Source organism: Pygocentrus nattereri, chromosome 4 (assembly GCF_015220715.1).
Source record: "Pygocentrus nattereri isolate fPygNat1 chromosome 4, fPygNat1.pri, whole genome shotgun sequence".
NCBI classification, from domain to species: Eukaryota; Metazoa; Chordata; class Actinopteri; order Characiformes; family Serrasalmidae; genus Pygocentrus; species Pygocentrus nattereri.
The window spans coordinates 23,129,190-23,143,367 of record NC_051214.1 but is presented as its reverse complement, the minus strand read 5'-3'; the positions used below and the strand labels follow the sequence as shown (position 1 = coordinate 23,143,367).

Sequence of the window (14,178 nt, the reverse complement as noted above, 5' to 3'; positions counted from 1 at the left end):
TGGAAAAGACTTCAGTGTGACAGAACATTTATATGTAGGTACTTGCCTCTACAAGTGTTATTAACGCTAATCATCAGACTTGAGTTTGTTTCAGTAAATCCTCCCGTGCAAGAGCAGTTGTATCCTCCTATAGTGTTGGTGCAGATGGAGTGTGGACCACAAATAGCTGGTTCAAGCGCACATTCATCTATATCTGTGAGAGAAAGTAAAAAGTTTATCTTGTTTTCTTTCATCAGCAGTTTCAATCAAAATAATTTCAAATAATTTCAGTGAAACAATAAACCACTATTCAATAACAACATACAGGCATCAGTGTTACACTTTCACTTGAGTTTCTTGTAGTTACTCTATTTAGTCAAGGGTAATTGCCGCCTCCTACTATGTTGATGCTGGTGGGAACTTAGACCACATAAACTACTGTTCAGATGTTTGGAGTCAATGTTTTCAATAACATAAAACCAATTTTGTTGCACATACATGTATCAAAGTATTCCGCATGCTAGTGCAGTGCAACATAAGTTTTAGATGTGCTCAGAGAGATAAATACCATGACTACATACAGACTGAGAAAGCTGTATCACATCAGTTATGAAGGTCTAATAAAAGTTCAAAAATGAAGATCAAAGTTGACGATGATAACCACTTAAAATGGGTGTAAATGGATAATTACAGCAGTGTTTATAATTTAAAAATGTTCTCCTGTATTTCCAAAATACTTTACACATGGAAAAAACTCACTGAACAGTGGCAAGTAAAAAAGATGTAAACCCCTTTTACTTACATTGTTTTCTGCATTAATTGGCCACAAAATGTGATACATTGTATGGACAAAAGTATTGGGACACACCTCTTAATCATTTAATTCAGGTGTTTTATTCAGTCTCATTGCCACAGGTGTATTAAATCAGGCAGCCTGCCTTTAGATACATTTGTAAAAGAACAGGACATTATAAAGAGCTCACTGAATCTGAGTGTGCAGAATGCCACCATTGCAACAAGTCAGTTGGCAAAATTTCTTCTCTTGTAGACATTCCTTGATAAACTTTGAGGGGTATTATTGAAAAGTGGAAGTATTTAGGAACATCAGCAATTCATCCACATAGTTTCAGACCATGTAAAGTTACACAACAGATCACCGAGTACTGAAGAGCATAGTGCATAAAAGTCAGCGATGCTCTGCGACTCAAAAACTGCAGATTTCCAAACCTAATCTGGCAATTACATCAGCAAAAAAAGTGGGCGCCAGGAGCTTCATGGCATGGGTTTTGATGGCTGAGCAGCTGCATGCAAGCCTTACGTCACCAAGCATAATCCCAAGTGTTGGATGGAGTTGTATAAATTACACCGTCACTGGATTTTGGAGAAGCAGAAACTGACAAATCACACTTCTCTATCTGTCAGTCTGATGAACAAGTCTGGGTTGAGCAAAAGCCAGGAGAACGTTACCTGCCTGACCACTTTATGCTAGCTGTAAAGTTTGGTGGAGGAGGGATAATGATATGGGGTTGCAGACCAAGACATTGTGTACAATTGTATGCTTCAAATATTGTGGGAGGAATTTGAGGAAGAACCTTTTCTGTTCCAGCATGACTGAGCCTCAGAGCACAAAGCAGGCCCACGAATGCAATGTTGGGTGAGTTTAGTGTGGAAGATCTTGACTAGCAGAGTCTCTATCTTATAAACCTGAAAAGGCAAAATCACTTACCTATACATGGGTTAATAATGCTGGTAGTTAAGTTTGAGCTGGTTGCAGTAAATCCAGTCCAGCAAGAGCAACTGTATCCTCCTGCTGTATTAGCGCAGTTGGAATTTGATCCACATGCAGATAGTGTAGATAGACATTCATCAACATCTGTGAAACACATTGATTTAATTTATTATATGTTTAAGTACATTTTACAAGCACATATGTTCAATATTACGTGTGTCCATTTTCATCCATAAAACCCGAAAGGCCTCTGACATTACTGAACCTAAAGCTTGATGACTTACCCCTACAAGGGTTACTAATGTTAACCCTTAGACTTGAGTTTGTAGCAGTAAATCCATTCCAGCAAAAGCAATTGTATCCTCCTACTGTGTTGATGCAGGTGGAGTTTGGACCACATACAGATGGAGTTAACAGACATTCATCCACATCTGCAAAATTGATAAACAATTCTTTTTTTGTAAAGTTGCTCATTTTCACTGTTAGCAGTCATAAAGCTTCATCTAACAACACAAAACCAGCTTACCACTACAAGAGTTATTAACACTGATGCTTAGACTTGAGTTGGTTATGTTAAATCCAGACCGGCAAGAGCAGCTGTATCCTCCTACTGTGTTGATGCAGGTGGAGTTTGGACCACAAATGGACGGTTCAGACAAACATTCCTCCAAATCTGTAATGACAATGACCTGTGATTCTTGCACCAACATATTTTCAGTATTGGAAGAGTGATTTATCATTGAAACACTAACCGTCAACAAAACACAATACCAACATTTAGACTCTCACCTACACAGGAGTTATTAACACTGACACCTAGACTTGAGTTTACTGCAGTGAATCCAGTCCAGCAAGAGCAACTGTATCCTCCTACTGTGTTGTTGCACATGGAGTTTAATCCACATACAGATGGTGCAAACAGACATTCATCTATATCTAAAAGAGAAATATGATTATTTGATTAATATTTTTTGTTTTCACAGCGTAATGGTGCAAAAGTACATTTTCAGACCATGTAAATATAAAGGAAAATTACACATTCTTTGAAATGTAATAAAACACATATTTTGACAGTATTTTCAGTGTGAGACTGAACTAATTCACTATAAACACTATTACCTTTTTTTACCCATGCCAGTAAATATACAGCCAACTGTAACACATATAGCATTCTGTTATTTCTAAACCATCAAGCACCTCTAAGGTCAATAATTAAAACAAAAAAATCTATGTTGAAAAAGAATTAGTTTTATTTTCTTGCATTAAAATTATGCCCAAGTAGCTACTGTATATGACAGAGAAGCATCCATGAACATCAGCACTCATTAAGAACGTAAAGATTTACGAATCTGCACAATTAAACAAATTGTATTTGCCCCCTTGCTACTATGTAAAACCCCTTCCTGTCCCTACGCCCCTGCACATTGCCTCTATGATTGAACAGATGATACAGAGCAGATACAAAAACTTGCTGCATCTTTAATATTCTTCATATATACTTCATTTTAGATGAATGATACTAGAAATTATTCCTATAGTTTTATTTAGCACAGCTCATGATGTTTCTCCCTTCCTGGATCAGGGCCTTGTCATGGCGGAAGGGCTTGTGTGGTCTATAAATCTTCAGAGCTAAGTCATCAGGAGCAATATTCTCCTAGGAGGGTCTCACACAGTGAACAGGTCTGGACTGAAGACCCAGACTAACACGATCCAAAAAACCCACTATGAAAAATGGGTACAGAATACTGTGTACCCTTCCTTGGGATAGGGGCACCGGGACCTGCCCCTGGAGCCAGGCCTGGGGAGTAGTGTCTCCTGGCGAGCACCTGGTGGCCGGGAAACCCACGTAACCTGGCCGGCCGGACCCAGCCCGAAGAGGCAATGTGGGAGGACCATGTGGGCCCGCATGGGGGAGTGGTGCAGTGCTGCACAGGCAGCGGGAGATTGCAGGGGGGTCCTCGGCAGCCTAGGCCCTTGTGGCAGAAACTGGCTTGATAGGTGTCAGTCCCTCTCCTACTCAGGGGTTGCACAGGGTGAGAGGCAGCAGGCGGGAGTGGAGATACTCACGAGTCCCTGGCTGGCGGCCGTGCAGTTGGAGTTTGTCCGGGTGGACGAGAAGGTCGCCTCAATGCGAAGTAGAGATGCAGAGAGGAAAACTCTGACTGTTATGTGTGCTTATGCAACAAGCAACAGGTCAGAGTATTTGGCCTTCTTGGAGAAAGTGGGCGGGATTTTGGAAAGGGTCCCGCCTACAGACTCCATAGTCTTACTGGGGTACTTCAATGCTCATGTTGGCAATGACTGGGAGACCTGGAAAGGCGTGATTGGGAAGAACAGCATGCCCGATCTAAACCTGAATGGTGAATTGTTATTGGACTTCTGTGCCAGGCATGGATTGCCCATAACAAACCCTTTAAGACTTTGTTTTTAGACTTGTTTTGTTTCATCTGACTTGGTACGAGAGGTGCTGAGCTATCAACTGATCACCATCTGGTGGTGAGTTGGATCAAATGGCAAGGAAAACTGATGGTCAGACCCAGTAGGCCCAAGTGAATAGTGAGGGTGTGCTGGGAACGATTGTCGGAGGCCCCTGTTGGGAATGATTTCAACTCCCTCCTCCGGAAGAGCTTTTCTCATTTCCCGGGGGAGGTAGGGGACATAGACTCTGAATGGACCCTGGGTAAAAAAACTCCACAGCGGAAGCTACCAGGCATAGCTGTGGCCAAAAGCTTGTGGTTGCCTGTCGGGGTGGTAATCCAAGAAACCCCTGGTGAACACCAGTCTTGAGGGAGGCCATCAAGCTGAAGAAAGAGGCCTTTAGGGACTGGATGGCCAGAAGGACTCCCGACTCAGCAGTGAGGTACCGACTGGTGACAAAGGTGACAGCCGTAATGGTGGCAAAAGCAAAATCCAGGGCGTGGGAGGAGTTTGGTGAAGCCATGGAAAAAGAGATTTGGTCGGCTATAACGAGGCTCTGAACAACTGCCCGATGACTCAGGAGTGGTCGGGGTGGCTGTGCCCAAGGTGTATTCGGCAAGGGTGGAGAAACTCTGACTTCAAATGAGGATATTGTCGGCTGGTGGAAGGGGCACTTGTTAATCCGAGAGACATGCCTCCCTCACAGGAGTCAGGGCCGGAGGCCTCTGGCATGTCAAGCTCCATTTCCCTGGTGGAGGTCACTGAGGTAGTTGGCAAGCTCTTCAGTGGCAAGGCACCGGGGATGGATGAGATTCGTCTGGAGATGCTTAAGGCTCTGGATATTGTGGGGCTGTCATGGCTGACACAACTCGACCTCAGGAACAGTACCCTTGCAATGGCAGAGCGGGGTGGTGGTCCCCATTTTTAAAAAAGGGGGCCGGAAGGTGTGTGCCAACTATCGAGGTATCACACTGCTCAGCCTCCCTGGGAAAGTCTATGCCAAGGTGCTGGATAGGAGACTCTGACCGATAGTTGAACCTCAGATTGAGGAGGAACAATGAGGACTCCGTCCCGGCCGTAAAACAATGGACCAGCTTTTCAGCCTCTCACAGATTGTTGAGGGGGCATGGGAGTTTGACAACCCAGTCTACATGTGTTTTGTGGATTTGGCGATAAGGCCCCGGGGTCGTCCTAGGACCCACTGGAGGGATGACATCTTCAAGTTGGCCTGGGAGCGGCTTGGGGTCCCTGTGAATGAGCTGGAAGGAGTTGCAGGGGACAGGGTCATCTGGGATTCTCTGCTCTCCCAACTGTTACCGCGTTCCTATCTGGATTAAGTGGTTAACGACAACGATGATGATGTTTCTAGGACTTTTTATGAACCGAAATAAAAATCTGTCTTGGTTAGCCCACCTTAGACGCAGCTTAAGATAGCATCTTATTTGCCTGTTTATCCGAATTTTCCATTCCAACTTCAATGGCAAAGAAGTTCCACTCAGACACTGGAGGAAAATTTTAATAGTAAGCTAACTTCAGCTTTCTGCCTTGGACAGCTGATTAGCCTTGTTGCACAAAATAGGTGATGGACAAAGTGTGCTTATGAAAAAAATTGACATGAATTCACACTCATGTCCTGATTGGGAACACTTTGACTTCCCAGACGAGTACAACTGTTACAGGCAATGAGTGGTGGCCTGAATAATGACAGTATGCCTGTGCTGTTCCACCTCAATTCATATCCTTCTTCACAAGTCATGTCCTTGTGCACATTAACTATACAGAAATCAACACCAAGCAACACACTGGAACTACAGAAAGCAAAGAAGTTCAAGAAAGACTGAACAGCTGGAAGGTTGACACAGACAAAAGCAGCTGTGTAACTAACATTTCTTCAAATTTTTCATTTCGTAGGTCCAGTGCAAGTTGATCACTCAAACATGGCGAACGCGCAGATGCATCACCTCAGATTGACAACAACAGACAACATTACATTAAGTACATTATACATCTTGAATTTGCACATTTACAGAATCCATTGAAGAGAATTTCAAGCTAGGAGATCACACACTGTTGAACTTTCTTCACATTAATATGTGTTTTGATTTAAAGATGGTATTAAAAACACTAATTTTAAATTCAACAGCAACATTAAACTGGCATTTAATATCTTACCAATGCAAGGGTTACTAATGCGGACATTTAGATTTGCATTGGGAACAGCAAATCCATCACGGCAAGAGCAGCTGTATCCTCCCACTGTGTTGTTGCAGGTGGAGTGTGAACCACAAGGTGATGGTGTGAACAGACACTCATCCACATCTGCAAAATAAGTCCACAGATGTGATCACAACGTTTGAAAATTAGTCTTTTAGGAGATTTATTTTATTATATAATATTTTCAGTTTCGAGTTCAAGTTTTCAGTCAGTTTACAGCATAAGTGTTTGGATAACGATGAAATACTGCAGGTGTCTCAATAAACTCGCACATCGCTAATTCAACAGAAAATGCTTTATCATATTCAAACAAGCATTTTTCTTATTGAACTTAAAATCACTTGAGCAAGTTTTATTTTTTAAGTTTAGCATTTTATCTATGTGAGGGATAAAGGGGTGTTTTGAGTGTGTTGCAGTGAATCCAATCCAGAAAGAGCAAATGTATGCCCCTATTGTTTAGGAGCAGGTGGAGTTTAATGTTCCACACACTGACAGTGCAGAGAGACATTCATCCATACCTGTGCAATAATTTTATTTTTCTTACATATTAAACTGATAATTTGTAGCCACACAAGGCTACATATTGCTTGTAACTTTTTTCTTTTACAGGAGTAAAAATGTGAATTTCTGTGTGAATAGCGGCTTTGTTCTCACAGGAGATTTTTTAATAGACCTTTTCTGCTGCTAATAATGGAGTGTAAAGAAAACAAACATTTCTATATTTAACAGCAAAATATTAAACTGATATTTAACAACTCACCTGTACAAGGGTTAGTAATGTTCACAGTAAGATTTGAGTTTGTTGCAGTAAATCCAAGCCAGCACGAGCAATTGTATCCTCCTACTGTGTTGGTGCAGGTAGAGTTTGGACCGCAAACAGATGGAGTGGACAGACATTCATCCACATCTGTGAAATAAATACAGAGGTTTTGTCTTGTAACTGTGTCTATCAGCAGCTATTATGCACTGTCACTGGCACTGTTTGTGGATTAAAATGTGCAGAGCTGTAAAAGTAAACTCATTTAGGAAAAAACAAACATGTAATTTGACTAAAGACACTCAAACTTTGGGTTTTAAAGTGAACATCAAGGCATGCGTTAGTACACAAGGAGCAAAATGCAGCTGACTTCAGTGTTTGTGTTCACAATGTTGTATAATATTCAATATATATATAAACTTATACACAGGGCTATGGGCCCTGACCAAATAAACATGTTTTGTTAATTGTTAATATAAAAAGAATTAAAAACATAACCTCTACAAATGATTGGAGCAAATAACTTTGATTTGCAAATGTTATTGCAAGGTTCATATGTATTTGACTAATTTAAAAAAATTAAAATTCAAATAGTAATTGCCCTAATTATAACCCTACTATATCAGTGCTCAATAACACCATGACAGACATCACAGCTTGCAAACAGTTTTTGTAGCCAGCTAGGAGTCTCTCTTTCCATTTAGTTCTTCTAGAGCTACGATATTTTTGGGCTGTGTTGCATGCACTGCATGTTTAAGGCTACGTTCACGTTACCAGGTTGAAGTGGCAAAAATCCTAATGTTTTCAAATCCTAATGTTGTTTTCAAATCCGATTTGAGCAATTTTCATATGTGGTCCTAGATCGGATACGTATCCGATTCATGGGCAAGCGACCATAATGTGATGCTCAGATCGGAATCCATGTGCTTGTTTCCCCACTGTGCATACGCCATCATTCAGCATTACTCTGGCAGCTGCACCAAACAGAAGTTAAAGCCTGTAAACGATGGAAAAGAAACGCTCTAATGATGAACATCTGAAAGCTGTTTAGAGTTCGTTATCTTCACAGGAAAGGCTGGTTCTTACATTAGCCTTTTTTCTGATGATGAACATGACGCACACGATTCTTATGACGTTGCTGAGTAGGATGTGCACATGCGGGTTATTTCAGGATGCCGCTTCGTTCAGATTAATGACCGACTTGAATCACTTACCTAAACAAGTGTAAGCCATCCTGTCAGAGAGATCGGATTGGAGTAAAAAATCGGATTTGAGGAAAAAGACTTGTAATGTGAACGTAGCTTAAGATCTACCCATAAACTTTCAATGATGTATAAGTTACGGGACTTTGAGGGTCCCATGGGGAGACGGCCAGCTCCAAGGCATTTCAGCAACGTGGTCAGGGACTCCCCAGCCACACATAGAACCCCTACTGGCTCCCCAGTATCGTCAGAGTGCCATCCGAGTGCCATCATTGCCCCATTGGCACCCCTCAGCAGCTTCAGGGTCACATCAGTTGCTCAGGAGGGCTGTGGTGGACTGACCAAAGGCCTATATGGAGGGGAGGCGCTTGGTCTGGTGGGACTAAAGAGAAGCTGAATTTTGGGTAACAACTTTGAGTTGTCTGAGTTTCTTTTGAGAACCCCCCACGCTGCATTATAAGAGATCAACCTTATCCACACCTATTTAGATGTTGTTTTACATACTTAAGATGTTGGCTTTTGTGATAAGCTTGCAGGTAAGGTTTCCTTCTGATGACCCTTCCAGCCAACCCCATTTCACCCCTTGCCCATAACACTTGGCCATTACTCTGGTTCAATTGCTCTGGTTTGAGCATTCACACTTGGCTACATGGCCCTCCAAAAATGTAGGCTTTTCAGAGGCACACTCTCAAAGTGTTATGAGAAAGCGAGAAAAAAAAAAAACACGCTACATAAGCAATCAAAGAAACCCACAAATGTATTTTCTCTGTAAAAAAATATTTTTTTTTAGATCTTTGATAATGTCATTTCACCATTTTTATTTCATTTCAATGTATTTTGGTCCATTTCGTCATAACAATCTTATAAAACTCACTAGTAGTAAACTGACGTCTCAGTAGATAGCTTGCTTAATTTCCTGTTTCAATTTAGATGATGCAGCATCTCCATTCTGCTGCGTCATAATTCTGGCGCACCCCTCTTTCAAAGTTGTTAAACTGTACCCCAGAAAGAGTGTCCAAACTTTTGCAAGGTTCCTGAACTTTATTGGAACTCTGCTATAGCTGCAGACTGGCAAGGAAGGCTTGCCATGATCATCTGCTGATCATTTCTAATGAGAATCTTTGACTTCTCAAACTCTACCCCAGAAAGAGTGTCCAAACTTTTGCACATGCCACAATTAAGTTTTCTATTTTATAACTTAATGAAACATAAAGCAGCTGTGCATTGTAGTAACATTATACTTTATAGTAATGCATATTATACAGATTTACCACAGAAATCAGACATTTGTAGCTGTGATTTTTACTACAGTAAACAGTACAGGGGGTTTAATTCCATGCATCAATGTGTCTAGCATCACCTTTTAACTATGGTAGACTACAGCATGTGGTTTCCATTGGTTTACTGCTGGGGTCTTCTGAGATCACACAAACTCACAGGCTGTCATTTTAGAGTAGAGTGCTTTTACCCACCAAGTGCTGAAAGATTGTGGCTGTGTATGGGCAGTCTCGAGGCTCTTTAAAAATAAAGTATACGCATAGCAAACTAGAGCCTTTCAGTTTTCACAATGCATGAACCAATCGAACCATAAAATAAATGTAAAACTAATTGACGAGGTGCTGAAGAGGCTATTTTAATCTTTAAAACTTTTTTGTTTTAAATAAAACATAATAACTTACCTATACACGGGTTCGTAATGTTGACGGCTAGACTTGAGTTTGTAGCAGTAAATCCATCCCAGCAAAAGCAACTGTATCCTCCTACTGTGTTGTTGCAGCTGGAGTTTAATCCACATACAGATGGTGCAGAAACACATTCATCCACATCTAAAAGATCAAAGTGATTAATATTTAATTCATGTTAAATATGAAGTATAAGAAATATGTACACCAAAGGAAAAGAAGGGCAGGGTGAGACACAGCATGAAGAGAGTGACTAAAACAAGTAAAATATGTGCAAATAAATGATGCCAGGAGCCAAAGAAAAAGATGTTGAGTTGTACATAAGAAGATTACACTAATCAGACACTCTAAGAACTCACTTAATTTTATTGAAAGAACACAACTAGTTCAGTTTCAATGACTTATGTGTTTGTTAAGTAATATCAACAAAAGAAAACAGATTACAACCAATAACAGAGAAATTTAATTTTCTTGATCGACAAAGCAATTTTTTTATTGAAAATGCAGTAATTTAAAAACCTACCTCTGCATGGGTTGCTGCTGTTGATAGTAAAGTATGGATTTGTGACATTATATCCATTCAGGCATGTGCAAGTGTAGCTTCCTGCAGCATTGGTGCAGATTGCATTTGGACCACACACATTAGGAATCTCAATACATTCATCAGCATCTTAATTAAAGAAAGTGACAAAACAAAGAGACTTTTGGACATTGAGCATTAAACAGTGTTCAATGCAGTCTGTAATTCACAAGGTCAAACTCAAAATGATGGCCTTCATGTATGTATTACACTGGATGCTCTGCTAACTTCTGTTATTTATACGAGATGTGTAATGCTCAAAAACTTTTACTGTTGCATGTAAATACTATGAATACTCAAGGATGGTAAAGGCATTGATTGTAATATGAAATTATTCTGAGCAAGACTGTCATAGTAAATCGCTATCTGTACTGAAAAATGGTAAAAACTGACTTTCAAATGTTCCTCTACATGGAGTGCTCACATTAATAGGAACATACAGATTCATCACATTATATACATTAGACCACAAATTTCAGGAAACCCAGCAGATTCATCCACAGCCTGATTTATGAAAGGAAAAAAAAAGAATTTGAATCATTATCTATTAATCAGTGTTAATTATTAATAATATAAACAATACCCATTTATATTACACATGTGGCATTGGGGGAACCAGCAGGGAGTAAAAGTGTTGAGGTGCCATGTCCTTCACTCTGGTCTCCTCCTACACGGCCCGCTGATGTGTCTGTGTTTGTATATGCGTATGTGTATGTGTGAGGGTGGACAACATGGACAGGCTGCTGACTGGCTACAGCTGCTAAAGGAGAACCCTACGCTGGCCACTTGTAATGTTCTAAACATCTGGCATTTCTACATAAAAGGATATGGCTGTATTGATTAAAAATAAATAATGTGGTCGGTCCACCAGACCACTGAATAGCACACACATCAACACCACACAAGGGTTAAATTGTACTGGATTGATGCATTTAACTTTAAAACGCAGACATTTTTCTTCTGAGGGAGCATCTCCCCTAGACGGCCAGAGCAAGGTCTGTGCACTAGTCTCAAAAATCCAGTTGTTTTTTTATACGCAGATGTGTCATAGTGCAAAAAGAATTGTGAAATATTTGTAAAACAACTGGTTGACAAACGTACCTCTGCATGGGTTGCCAACATTGATAGGAAAGGAAAGATTTGTCACATTATATCCTCTCAGGCATGTGCAGCTGTAGTTTCCAACAGCATTGGTGCAGTTTGCATTTGGTCCACACACACCAGGAATCTCAGTACATTCATCCACATCTTGATTTTAAAAGAGAAAAAAGTAACAAAACAAGCAGACTTTTAAACATTTGCTATTACCTGATGTTAATTAAGTTCATTATCTAGATGATCCAAATTAAAAGAAGTCTTTATTTGTAACAGACTGGATTATGTGCTAACCTCTGCTATTTCATAGAACACATGGTCCATCTAAAAGAAGCTGAATCTCAGTTGTAACATGTCTGTTGTCACAAATTGAGAAGCCTATACTTGGGAGTCTTCAGAGAACAATTGGTTTTCTCACTAGTTCTTTGTTTTAGGACGGATACATATTAAGTTTTAAAGACAAAACTGTACTTGGAGTAGGCAAATATTCTAAGAAGCAAAGTCAACATCTTAATAATAAAATCTTGACCGATTACTTTGCATGGCATGTTGTGTATCCCTTTTTAATGGAATAAAATGCCAAAAATATCATAGTCATCTATGTCTGCCAAAACTAAATGATCAAAAAATCACTGTCAAACTTACCTCTGCATGGGTTGTTGATGCTGGTAGGAAAGTATGGATTAGTCACATTATATCCTCTCAGGCATGTGCAGCTGTAGTTTCCAACAGCATTGCTGCAGTTTGAATTTGGACCACACACTTCAGGAATCTCAGTACATTCATCCACATCTTGATTAAACAAAGCAAATACAATCATTTTAGATGCTTAAGGAAACCTGAGATTAACAGTGGCTTATTATTCTGTCACGTCCATTCACTTCTAATCAGAACCATGTTAAACAAGTAAAGAAAGTCGATTTTTTATTTTTCAAAATAGGAAAAAGCAGAATTGAACTTTCTAACCACAAACTAATAAGATATATAAGGGGAAGCGTCCTTTGGCTTCTCTGGGCCTGGTAAAACCAATGTCTTGTCTAAATTGCTCAAGTCATTTTTCTCTTATATGTATCCCATACACTTATGCTTAAATATGTCATCGTCAGACACGATGCTGAAATTCACTTAATATTACAAGTCATTCAAGCATCTTCTGAGCCAAGGACTGGATTACTGACTTATGCAGCAGACCAACAGAGGATACAAACTTGTATCTTCTAAACTTGTAATATCAATGTATTTCGAGCAAGAAACTGCATTATAGTATGAAAGTTTGGAAGATATTGTTGTTGAAGTATCATACCAAAGACACATTGTGGACCCTTTTATATGGGATGAATAATGCATGTAAAGTATTAATATCATAGACAACTACTGCCAAAACTCAATGATAACAATGCTGATCTTAAAACCTACCTCTGCATGGATTGCTGCTATTAATAGGCATGAGCAGATTTGTCACATTATATCCCATCAGGCATGTACAGCTGTAGTTTCCAACAGCATTGGTGCAGTTTGCATTTGGACCACACACTCCTGGAATCTCAGTACATTCATCCACATCTTCGTTAAAGAAAATAAAGAACAGAGACTTTAAAATATTGTCTGTTAAACTGTCTTTATTCTAGTCCATAATATAGAGGTTTCAATGCAAGTGACGACCTTTATTTGTAATGACGTGCACTTTGTGTCATTTTCTACAACGCGTACATCTAAAATAAGCGCAACACCAAATGTAGTCTACTGCACAAATATGGCGGCTTATACTTGGAGTTGTCACAGACGAATTCACCTTTTTACAAGTTATTTCTTTCAGCACTTGCACGTTTTAACATTTAAGAGACAGCGGAGTATTTGTAAAATTAAAGTACCTATATGAACAACTGCAATATTTTATATCATAAAATCTTGAAATTTCTTGTTTCTCAGGAACCATCCCAGTAACATCATGTGTACTGTTTTACATGGTACTAAAGCGTTTAGAAAATATTACCGTCAAATATTATTGCTGACACAGAAAGACAATTGTAGAAAGACTGGCAAAGGTACCTCTACATGGGTTGCTGATGTTGATGGGAAAGTATTGATCTGTCACATTATATCCAATCAGACAGGTGCAGCTGTAGTTTCCAACAGCATTGGTGCAGTTTGCATGTGGACCACACACATCAGGAATCTCAGTACATTCATCCACATCTTGATTAAAGAAATTGACAAAAACACAGAGAATTTTAAACATTGTCTATTAAACAGTATTTATTGCAGTCCATGATCTAGAGGATCAAACAAAATGATGGCCTTTATTTGTAAACCAGTGGATGGTGTACTAACTTTTGAGATTTTCTAGAACCCATGTATCAGAATCCAGCTGGAGGTGAGAGATAATCTAACCTCACACTAATAGACAAAGAATGTGATCACTAGTTCACTGATGCAGTTTGCAATTTGGACGACAGTCTTCAGAAATGTCAACAGATGTCTTGACATCTTGATTAAAATAAGTAATAAAGCAAAGAGAATTT

General features: G+C 39.7%; 2 long non-coding RNA genes across 2 annotated transcripts; both read right to left on the bottom strand.

The window, feature by feature from the left end:
• Positions 1-52: 52 nt before the first annotated feature.
• LOC119263314 lies at positions 53-2,132 on the bottom strand. The gene is made up of 3 exons (XR_005130236.1): positions 1,993-2,132; positions 1,706-1,852; positions 53-193 (listed from the first exon to the last, which is right to left on the bottom strand). It is a non-coding gene; the product is annotated as an uncharacterized LOC119263314 (long non-coding RNA).
• Positions 2,133-12,363: 10,231 nt separating this feature from the next.
• LOC119263315 lies at positions 12,364-13,835 on the bottom strand. The gene is made up of 3 exons (XR_005130237.1): positions 13,706-13,835; positions 13,073-13,219; positions 12,364-12,448 (listed from the first exon to the last, which is right to left on the bottom strand). It is a non-coding gene; the product is annotated as an uncharacterized LOC119263315 (long non-coding RNA).
• Positions 13,836-14,178: the final 343 nt, after the last annotated feature.